This window comes from Mus caroli, chromosome 6, assembly GCF_900094665.2.
Source record: "Mus caroli chromosome 6, CAROLI_EIJ_v1.1, whole genome shotgun sequence".
In the NCBI taxonomy this organism is placed as follows: Eukaryota; Metazoa; Chordata; class Mammalia; order Rodentia; family Muridae; genus Mus; species Mus caroli.
Genome location: NC_034575.1, coordinates 40,955,346 through 40,965,963, shown reverse-complemented (window position 1 = coordinate 40,965,963; position 10,618 = coordinate 40,955,346). Strand labels below are relative to the sequence as shown.

Here is a 10,618-nt window from a genome sequence, read left to right as displayed (position 1 = left end):
CCACCTTGTGTACACATATACATGCACACCTTCATACACGCATACACTATCTACCACTGAAATAGACTGCCATGAAAGCAACTTCAGAGTGGGCTTCCTCAGACAGATACTGTTAAATGACAGCAGAGAGCCCTAAAATCTCTCACTGCTCTATACTAGATTTCCTGGCAGACAGCCTTCAAAAGGCTTTCATCTTTACATTAAAGACACTGGAGGGACTCAAAGAGAATCACTTGAAAGCTCACAAGAAGCTCTGACAAACTTTTGCCCAAGGCAACTGCTTGATAAACGAGCATTAACAGCACACACACGCGCGCACACACACACACACACACCACTATATATATGAAAAATCTATAAATCTAAAATAATGACATCGCTTATTTTAAAATAATCATGCATTAGAAGCTTCATTGTCCAGAAAACAAAAACAAGCCCAGTGATTACATTGGACTTATTTATAGCCATCTGCACATTGAGGACTGAAGACTGGACAATAAGATAATAAGCCACACCTGTTGGATTGTTTAGGCAATTGCAAACACCAGCTGAGATAGTAATTAAAAGTAATGTTCCATCACAGCCTACCTGGGGTGTTCAACAACCTGGACATCCTGCAGAAGTAGGAGACATACTGTTCGCAGTACTCAGCGCTGCTGGTGATGGCACTGATCTGGTCCATGGAGGCACTGTAGATGAGCTGTGTCACAGAGTACTTTTCTGGGTTGTAGCCTACCACTGTCGTCTGCATCTGTAAGTCATGAGACACTATGGTCCACACCTTGTCCTCTGTGAGCAAAGAAATAATTAAGACAGTGACTCATTAGTACTCCAGTGCTGCTTCAAATGTCAGAAGATAATTGAACCACATTTTAGCTGTTATTTTCATTAGACTGGTATAATACTGAGTTAGAGGGAGCAATCCTGACAGTATTTTAGAAAAAGAGGGAGTTTGTTGTGTGTGTGTTATATGCATGTGTGTTGTATGCATGTGGGTGTTGTATGCATATGTGTGTAGGTGTGTGTTGTGTGTTTTATGCATGTGTGTGTGTGTATGCCTGCAAGTGAAGAAGAGGACCATGTCAAGTGTTTCCTCAATCATTTCTACATAAAACAAATGCTTTTGTAGTATGGATCTATTTAAACAGCCAAGATCGGACAACTTTTTTTCTTTCATCACTTAATTGCAATGAACTCACAAGAAAAAACGTCACTCTGCTAGATTAAGAAAGCCACTCAAAGAAATACTTGCCCATTCCCAAACTCTATAATCTGAGTGATCTATTGAGAATGACCTTTCTGAAGCAATGGAGCTTCGCTCATCATAAATTACTTTTTTATTTATTTATCTACCACAAATAGAAAAAATAAATCTATGACAGGATTGAAGCCAGAAATCCAATTAGCATTATATCATCTCCCAAAACTCTGTGCCCCATGTGTCTGTATTTTGTTCTTCCTTGTCACCTAGCATTACCTTCCCACAATCATTTTCTTCTAAATGTTATACTTTATCCACACATAGTGCTGTTCACATACGTATGTGAATACGTTACAGCCCAGGAGCCACTTATGAATGAGAAGGTATGTTTTTCCTTTTCCTTTTCTCTTTGAGATTTTGTGACCTTGGTTAATATTATACACTCAAATTCCACCCATTTTCCTGAAAATTTTATTCTTCAGATACAGCTTTTTCCATATGAATCACATATACATTATCTTAACTTACTTTTTGAGACAGGGTCTCTTACTGAACCTGAAGCTCACAGTTTTTATAGGCTTAGCCACCTAGCAAGTTTCCAAGATCTGCCCATGTGTACACCCAGTGGATTTGCTAAAGTATATAGCCATCCCCATCTTTTACATGACTGCTGGAGATTTGACATCAGGCCCTCCTCCTTTCATAGCACAGTGTCTTAGCTGCTGAGATATCTTCCTAGTATTCCCAGTCTTGTCCCAAACCTATGTTCTGCCTATAGGAACAAAGTAGAAAAATGATATTTTTATTAAAATAGTGAAAGACCTTTTACTAAAAGAAAAGAGTATCATTTCTGGTTGGGATTTTGACATCAGTTTGGAGTTCCAGTGTGAAGCTCATCATTCAAAATCATCCTCATTTTGCAACCTATCACTTGCATTCTGGTAACTCAATTGTTGGCTATTTCCAAAGTGACCTCCAGTCCATCAAGCCATAACCCTTCTTGAAAGCTGTTTGCTCTTAACAGAATATGCATCATCCTGGTCTTGTGAACAAATGCTCTTTCACACTTTCCTTTCTTGGAAATGATACATTTCCTTTACTGCGATTGAAATGTTCTGTATAGTGTGGAGCGAGGTGAGAGAATGATTATCATTGTGTTTTGGAAGCTGGGAGTCTCATAGAAGAAAAAGCAGAGTTGGTTATAAGCTACATAAAATTAAATTAACTAAAACTCCTTCTCTATTTGAATTTTAATTGAAAACATCAGCAAGAACCCAAGACAATATCTTTGTTTTGAAATATTGACCCATGCTTGAACTTAGTATAGTGAATAAAATGCTCCAGAACAAGATGCTATGCCCTGTACCAAATACCTCCATTAAATACTATTTGCTATTAGGAGAAGAAATTGGTGTCTGTGAAGAAATGACTGATTCCTGAGATAGAAATGAACATGTTGAAAGGAGAGCCAGGGACAACCCATCATTCCAAAAACAAATATGCCATTGGCTACTGAGGCAATTCAAATGATAGTGTAAGAAGCTAGTTATGGTGTACATGCCTGTAACCCTAGAGATGTGGAAATCAGAGACATAAAGATAACTGGGACCCAGCTGGGAAGATATCCTATCTCAAGACAGTAAGAAAGAAAGTAATAGGTCAGAACAGCCAGTGTTCTCTGGTCTTCATATACACAACAGAACAGTAACACCCCACACACCCCACACACACACACACTTTCAAAAAAATGGTTAATCTGCACCTGGAGGCTTTGCAGGTATGACTGCTGTTTTACATGTGTGTTAATAAGTGGCAGAGAGGAGGCATTCTATGTCTACACTCAGTTTTCTAAGCGATAAATATCTGAAAGATTAGTAGCCTAATCATTAGTAGTCTAGTGACAGAAAAGAGTAAGCAGAGATGAACACCAGTATGTACCAGGGAGCCCAGACTGGGAGCTGTCCTAAGAAGACCACCAGTTCCAGGTTGGGGAGCAAGCCAGAGACTAGAAGAACTACACCTGGAACTTTGGACATTAGGCAGGAGTGAGCCCTCAATAGACTACCCTTTCAAGGGATCACTTGGCTGGTCCAGGTGAGAAACAAGCCAAACCCACCACCAGACCAGCATCATGGGGCCCAGAGAGTGAGTTAGTCTGAGATGGTCACCAGTTTGGTGCTGTGCAGGTGTGGGAGGTACATCATACCTGAGAATATCCCTGCCTGGTGCCATAATGCACAAGTGTAGCATAGTACTCTTGAGAGCACTCCTCAGATGACCCTAGACAGTCAGAGGCCATAGGTAACACAAAGAGGAGTGAGTAAATGATGGAGAAATGGAAGATAAACAGTAACAGAAGAATGTGGGTACAATGAAGAGTGGAAGAACTAGAGACTGGAGAACATTGAGGAACAGCTTGATGTGAGTAGTTGGTGATGCCATCTGGGACCATGGTGGAGTCCTGGGCATTGCAAGTGATCTGGCTCTGGAACCATGAGGGCAGGAGAGCTGACCCTGCCCCTGGACAGCTCCAGTATTCAGTAGAGCGCCCCCCCTCCCCCAACATTGTGGGACTTGCAGGTAAGCCACCAAGAATACAAATGTGGGAGAGCTGGCCCTACCACTCATTTCCAATGCAGTGGCATTTACAAGGAAGAGATATCCTCCTCCTCCTTCATTCCTCATCACTTGTGGCAGGTGGAAGATATGGAGATATGGCCCTGGAGTTAAGAGAGCAGATTAACTGGTCCTGTGGAGAGCCTTTTGGAGTGCCACTTGGCAGGAATCTGACATTGGCCAAGGACAAGGAAATGGGCTTCAGGCAGGAACCTGACATTAGGGCATGATAAGGGAGTAAGTTTTGGCAAGAATCTAACTTTAGGCTATAATAGGGAAGTAGGTTAAGGCAGGAATTTTAATCTTAGGGTGAAACAAAGGAAGTAGGCTTCAGGAAAGATTTTGGGCTTGGACAAGGAAGTGGGCTCAAGTAGTTTGGTCATTTTGACAAGCCCTTAGAAACAATTGTCATGGGAGTAATCACAAGACTTTGCTTACTGCCTTTCTAGCTCCTTATTGTACTGCTCACTTTAATACTTGCATGTAATTAAAATGATATAAAAGCAGATTGGAAAAATTAAATTTGCCTTCAGTCTCAGAATTGACTGGAGTCATGTTACAATGTTGTCTAACTGTCTTTTTTCTTTTTAATCCTCTCTCCTGCACTGGAGAACCTGTTGACTCACTGAGCGGGCTTGGTCATGCCCCTCATGAGCTGCAGCACTTGGGAGAGCTGGCTCTGAACCTCACCTGGGCAGCATAGTAGAGCTGATCCTGCTGGTGAGGATGGGATGGGAAGATGGGGGAGGGCAGGTAAGCCAACCCAGAGAGTATCTGTGTAGAAGAGCCACCCCTGCCTCTTTTGGGTGGTGGCATGGACCAGAGAGAAATTTCATACTCCCCTTCCTTGCCTCTTGCCATCTATAGCAGGTAGGAGAGCCTGCCCTGGAGTCATGATAGTGGGGGAGCTGGCAATGTCCTGCGCCAGCTCCAGCTGCTCTTGGAAGACCAGACCCTGCACGTTACCTGGAAAGCAGGGTAGAGTTGGTCCTGGTTTTAGGAATTGCTAGTGGGCCAGCCTGGAGGGCATGCAAGCAGGAGGGCTGGAGGGCTAACCAGCTCAAGTAGTTCTTGGGCCTAGATCCAGGGCTTTGAATTGTACCGCCCCAACATCTACGCCAAAGATGAACTGCTATAATGCATGAAGGAGCCTGTCTTATAGATGAAAAACTAGAGGATGTCTATGACACAGAGGATATCCTTGGGAAGTCCTAGTGAGGTTTCAGAGCAGTAGGAGCCAGAAAATTCATAGCAGACCAAGGAGTCATTGCAATGAACATTTGTAAGCAAAGAAGTGTAGACAAAAAGGGTGTATAATGGGACACACTGTGACACACTACAGCTTCCACAAGTAGATTTTTTTTCTCTGTTGGGGGTGTTGCAAGGGTGGAGGATAGGTATGAGAGGAGGGCAAGATAATTGGGATTGGGGCACATGAAGTGAAATTCACAAAGAACAAATAAAAAGATTTTTAAAAATTTAAAAAAAAACAAAAAGAGTAGTTTTTAAGTTTGACGTAGGTAAAGGCATTTAGAATAATGATAGAAAAAAATTAAAACTTTAAGTAAAATCTATACATATTAAAACTGCAATTAAACTAGTATTGGATATCTTAGAGAAATTATTTATCCCTATTAAAAATAAAAATTTAACCCATAGCTTTAACACTACATAAAAACTCATTTCATTTGACTTAAAATATTAAGAAAAACATGGACCTAATGAGACAAAAAGGAATATTTCTATAATGTTTTAAACAAGGTACAAAATGAGGGCATTGTCATGGCAAAAAACACATACATATGAGTTTGCTAAAATTAAACTATCTTCTTCATTGATATATCAGAACTCATGTAAAAAGTTAAACCATGTATCAGAAGAGATATTTGTAAAATGTATATCTTACAAAGATCAGCACCCAGCTATAGTAAAACTATTTGCAAAATCTAATAGAAACAGAAATAATACAAAGGAAACAACCGGGATACACAGTTTCACAAGTGGGTCAGACAAGCGGGATACTGACATATGAGGATAAACACCTATGCTGTAACCAGGGAAATAAAAATTAAAGCTATAGAAATTTTACTTTGTGGTTGTCAGAATTCCAAGTCTAAATTGTTCGATCTTACCAAGTCAGAATGGCAAGGATCAATAAAACAAGTGACAAGACATACAGACATGGATTTTGGGAAAGGGGAATACTTAAGATTGTTGGTGGTAGTGCATACTGGTATAGCCATTATGAAAATCAGTGTGGAGGTTCCTCAAATGGCTGATAATACCTCTACAACAAGATCCGGTTATACCACTATGGGGCATATAGCCAAAGGATTCTGCAACTTACTGCAAAGATACTGGCTCATCTGTGTTTATTACTGATCTATTCATAATAGCCAGAAATTGTAAATATCGAAGATGTCCATAAAGTGATAAATGGACAATGCGCATGTGATACATTTTATATAGCAGAATAAGTGGAATTATGAAAATTTGCAGATTAAAGGATAGAGCTAGAAATGATCAGATTATCCAGACCCACAGGGCCAAATTTTTACATGTTTTCTCTCATATGTGGATGTTTCTTTGGTTAGATGAAGTGGAAATTTCTTTGGAGACTCAGTTGTGACATGTGATATTTGTCTGGAAACTGTCTCATGAGAGGATGTTGTTGCCTTAAGCAGACACATGGGAGGATGTTTTCTTAAGAACTGATATATGATGTTTGTCTGAAAGCACCCTTCAAAAAGGGCATGTCATGTTTTGCTAGAGTGAATATTTGAGAGAGCACATGGTGTTTGAGAAGGATATAAATATAACCCAATGGACAGCAGACAATGCTGGATGGTAGTGTTATACCTTTACCATCTTTTGTTGGTCAGTGTCTGCCATAACTTCACAGAAGAAACGCACCAAAAGCTTCTGGTGGTGTTCTTGCTGCTTCCGTGGACTCAGGATGATTGGTAGAGCCTCGCAACCTGCTGCTGCTGATTCATGAATGGTGTTTATGAGTGGACTGAGCTGCCACTGCTGATTTGTGTGAACTGATCTGCTGATATCCTGACAATACAGGTTGGGTTTGTTCCAAAGAAATATTTCTTTTTTTTTTTCAGTTAATTCTTTTCTTTTTCTTTTTTTTTTAATTGGATATTTTCTTCATTTACATTTCAAATGCTATCCCAAAAGTCCCCTATACTCTCCCCCCACCCTGCTCCCCTACCCACTCACGCCCACTTCTCAGCCCTGGCTTTCCCCTGTACTGGGGCATATAAAGTTTGCTAGACCAAGGGTCCTCTCTTCCCAATGATGGCCGACTAGGCCATCTTCTGCTACATATGCATCTAGAGACACAAGTTCTGGGGGTACAGATTAGTTCATATTGTTGTTCCACGTATAGGCCTGCAGACCGCTTCAGCTCTTGGGTTCTTTCTCTAGCTTCTACACTGGGGGCTCAGTGTTCCATCCAATAGATGACTGTGAGCATCCACTTCTGTATTTGCCAGGCACTGGCAAAGCCTCACAGGAGACAACTATATCAGGGTCCTTTCAGCAAAATCTTGCTGGCATATGCAATAGTGTCTGGGTTTGGTGGCTGATTATGGGATGGAACCCCCCCTCCCCCGGGTGGGGCAGTCTCTGGATGGTCCATCCTTTCGTCTTAGCTCTAAACTTTGTCTCTGCAACTCCTAAGCAGGTCCTTTGTTCTATTAACCTTTCCTTTTTACTACTTCTGGTGGGTGGTAGACTAGAAGGGATGCTAAAGCATTTAAGAATCCTTATTGGGCTGGAGAGATGGCTCAGTGGTTAAGAGCACTGACTGCTCTTCCAAAGGTCCTGAGTTCAAATCTCAACAACCACATGGTGACTCATAACCATCGGTAATGAGATCTGATGCCCTCTTCTGGTGCATCTGAGGATAGCTACAGTGTACTTAGATATAATAATACATAAGTCTTTAAAAAATAAAAAAATAAATAAAAGTAGGTTGTAGAAAATCCAAGCCTACAATTAGATGTGTGTATTCCATTTAGAATAACCATAGAGGTTAAATGGCTACTAAGGGACCAAAGTAGGAGGGGATCTTCCAAAGGAAGGGATACAGAATATAGTGTTATAAAGAAATATAAGTAAACTAGAACAGGTGGATTGCATGGGAAGGGCAGTGAGAAGGCAAGCTAGAGGAGTGGATATGAGGAAGGATAACTAACCTTAGAAGCCTTTTGAATTGGAATCCTACTGCTATAGAATCTTCCTAAAATACATACAGGAATAAAGAAAACTTAAATGGAGTCACAATGTAACTGGGAGGATAATAGCCATATTAGACACTGTTATGCCACAACATAAAACCTCTAGTGCTAGGAACAAGTTACATCTTGTTGAATTGCCCGCCATTGGTGTCCCATAATCGGTGTCCTATACTCTTTCCCCATACATCAAAGATTATTTCCAATGCTATTAGTTATCACCTACAATCTAATGGTAAGGCCCTGTTGCTGAAGACATCACATACATATAGCATAGGATATGGAGAAATTGAGCTGATTCCTAGCTAGGGGTTTTACCCATAGAGGTTAGTGTATACTGATAGGAGGTGCTAGACACACTGCTGGAGTAGAAAGTAACATCTACTCAACTTGTGAACTGTTGTAGTGATTTGACTGCAAGATATATCAACTTGTAGTATAGAGTCACTTTCTGATTGAATTTCTTTATTTCTTTATTTTGGTTTTTCGAGACAGGGTTTCTCTGTGTAGCCCTGGCTCTGTCCTGGAACTTACTTTGTAGACCAGGCTGGCCTCAAACTCAGAAATCCGTCTGCCTCTGCCTCCCAAGTGATGGGATTAAACGCATGTGCCACCACTACCTGGCTCTAATTGAATTTAAACCTTACACCATGGTATAGAACCCATACCTAATACTGATAATGAGGCCAAAAACTTAGGGCTAGGTAGGTCCTGGGCCCTATGGAAAACCCTACTACTGGTCTGCTAAATGATCCTAACACTATTATTACTCCTATTGACACATTGCTATATCCACAGTTAAGTGTATTTTTCAACCCTCATCAGAGAAATTTTCTGATTCAGATGGTAATTAAGTCTCCCAACAAGACAATGTGTAGAAAGGGAGAAACTTTTGAATACTCAGCTCTAAATTAGCTGTCCATATTAAACCCCTCTGCTCAAGGCTCAGGGATCTACATGGAAGTCAGGGTAGAAACACTATGAGATCCAGAGGTGGTGGGTGGGCCACATTAAGAAAAAAAAAACATTTTCAAGACTCAATAGGAAAGATATCTACCTGAACCTACAGTGACAGTACACACAAGCTGAAGTGAGAAAAATCTCAGCATAGAAGTAGCAAAGTGGGATTAACGTAACCAAGAAACTATATGCAAGTGATAGCCACTGGGAGAAGGAAATTGGTTTTCTTCAATGGAATGTATATCAGCTATGCTCCAGGACAAGCCCTATACTCAGGAGTAGTTGCTAAAAACTAATTGGACTCTGTGCTTTTTATATTTTCCTGTGTTCTATTTGTTTATTTCCGAGAGAGAGACTGAGAGACAAAGAGAATGAGAGACAGAGGCAGAGAGATTAAAAAAAAAGACAGAGACACAGAGATATATACAAAGAGAATATGAAGTTGGGTGAGTGGGAAACAGAAAATGATACTTTTAAAAAATTATAGTAATTCTTTAAAGATAGAAAATGGCCTCATCAGACTGCCCTGTAGCAAGTCTGTGGGACATTTTCTTATTATGGAAGGGCCCAGATTACTATGGGTAGCATGGTGCTTAGTCAGATGGTCTTAGGTTTTATAAGAAAGCAGGTTGCACCTGCCAATGGGAGCCAGTAAATAGATTTCTTCCATATCCTCTACTTCAGTTCCTGCCTTATACTTCTTTGGCTTCCATCAGTGAACTGTGTGTGACCTGTGATATATAAGCCAAATAATTCCTCCTTCCCAACTACCAATCTACAGTATGGCAGTATCTGGAATTATTAATGAACTATCTGAAACATCCAAACCATAACACTAGCAACTCCTTTGTAAAACAATTTGTTAGTAACTAAAAACTTTGAAGATGCACATATATTAAAAGAAAATTGTTTCTAATTATGGATGCCTGAAACACTACTGAACATTTATATAAGAAAATATATTGTAATTATTCTTTGGTATGGTAAGTTAAAAAGGAAAGCCTAAAAGTCTATTAAAAAGAATTTAAAAATAAAGTATTGAGAGTATACAATTGAATATGGCAATATATTTTAATATAGATTAACTAAGAATTTTTAATCAATGTAGGCTAATTTTGAAATCAAAAGACTGAAGATGAAATACAAATAAAAACATTAACATAGCTGTAGTATACAAATCTGTATATTTACAGTATAATGACATTGCAATAAAGTTTAAGAACATAGAGTGTCAGTAAGAAACTCTAAGAATTGGAAAGGTAGACAAGAATGAGTGATAAATTTTAATTTTACATTTCCTGTTATATTTCTTAGTTTTGGTTTTAACTCTGTTTCAGGAAATCTGAAGCTTTCTGATCTCTGACAACACCAGGCTTACATGTGGTACACATACATGCATGTTAAGAAAAGCATTCATACTCAAATTAAAAATAAGTTAATCTTTAAAAGAAAAACATAAAAAATCATGTATACCTGATTTTAGGTATATAAATATTTATGTATACAAACTTAATTAGCAAAAACTGGTCATTTACAGAACCTATGTGTAGTTTATTGGAAATTAACACAATTTCTCAGTTGTCACTTCCAGTTC

The 10,618-nt window shown here is 39.5% G+C and overlaps 1 non-coding gene across 1 annotated transcript; it reads left to right on the top strand.

Annotated features, from left to right (window-relative positions):
- The first annotated feature begins 2,956 nt into the window (after positions 1 to 2,956).
- On the top strand, positions 2,957 to 3,088 carry LOC115031415. The gene has a single exon (XR_003837053.1). It is a non-coding gene; the product is annotated as a small nucleolar RNA SNORA17 (small nucleolar RNA).
- The last annotated feature ends 7,530 nt before the right edge of the window (positions 3,089 to 10,618 follow it).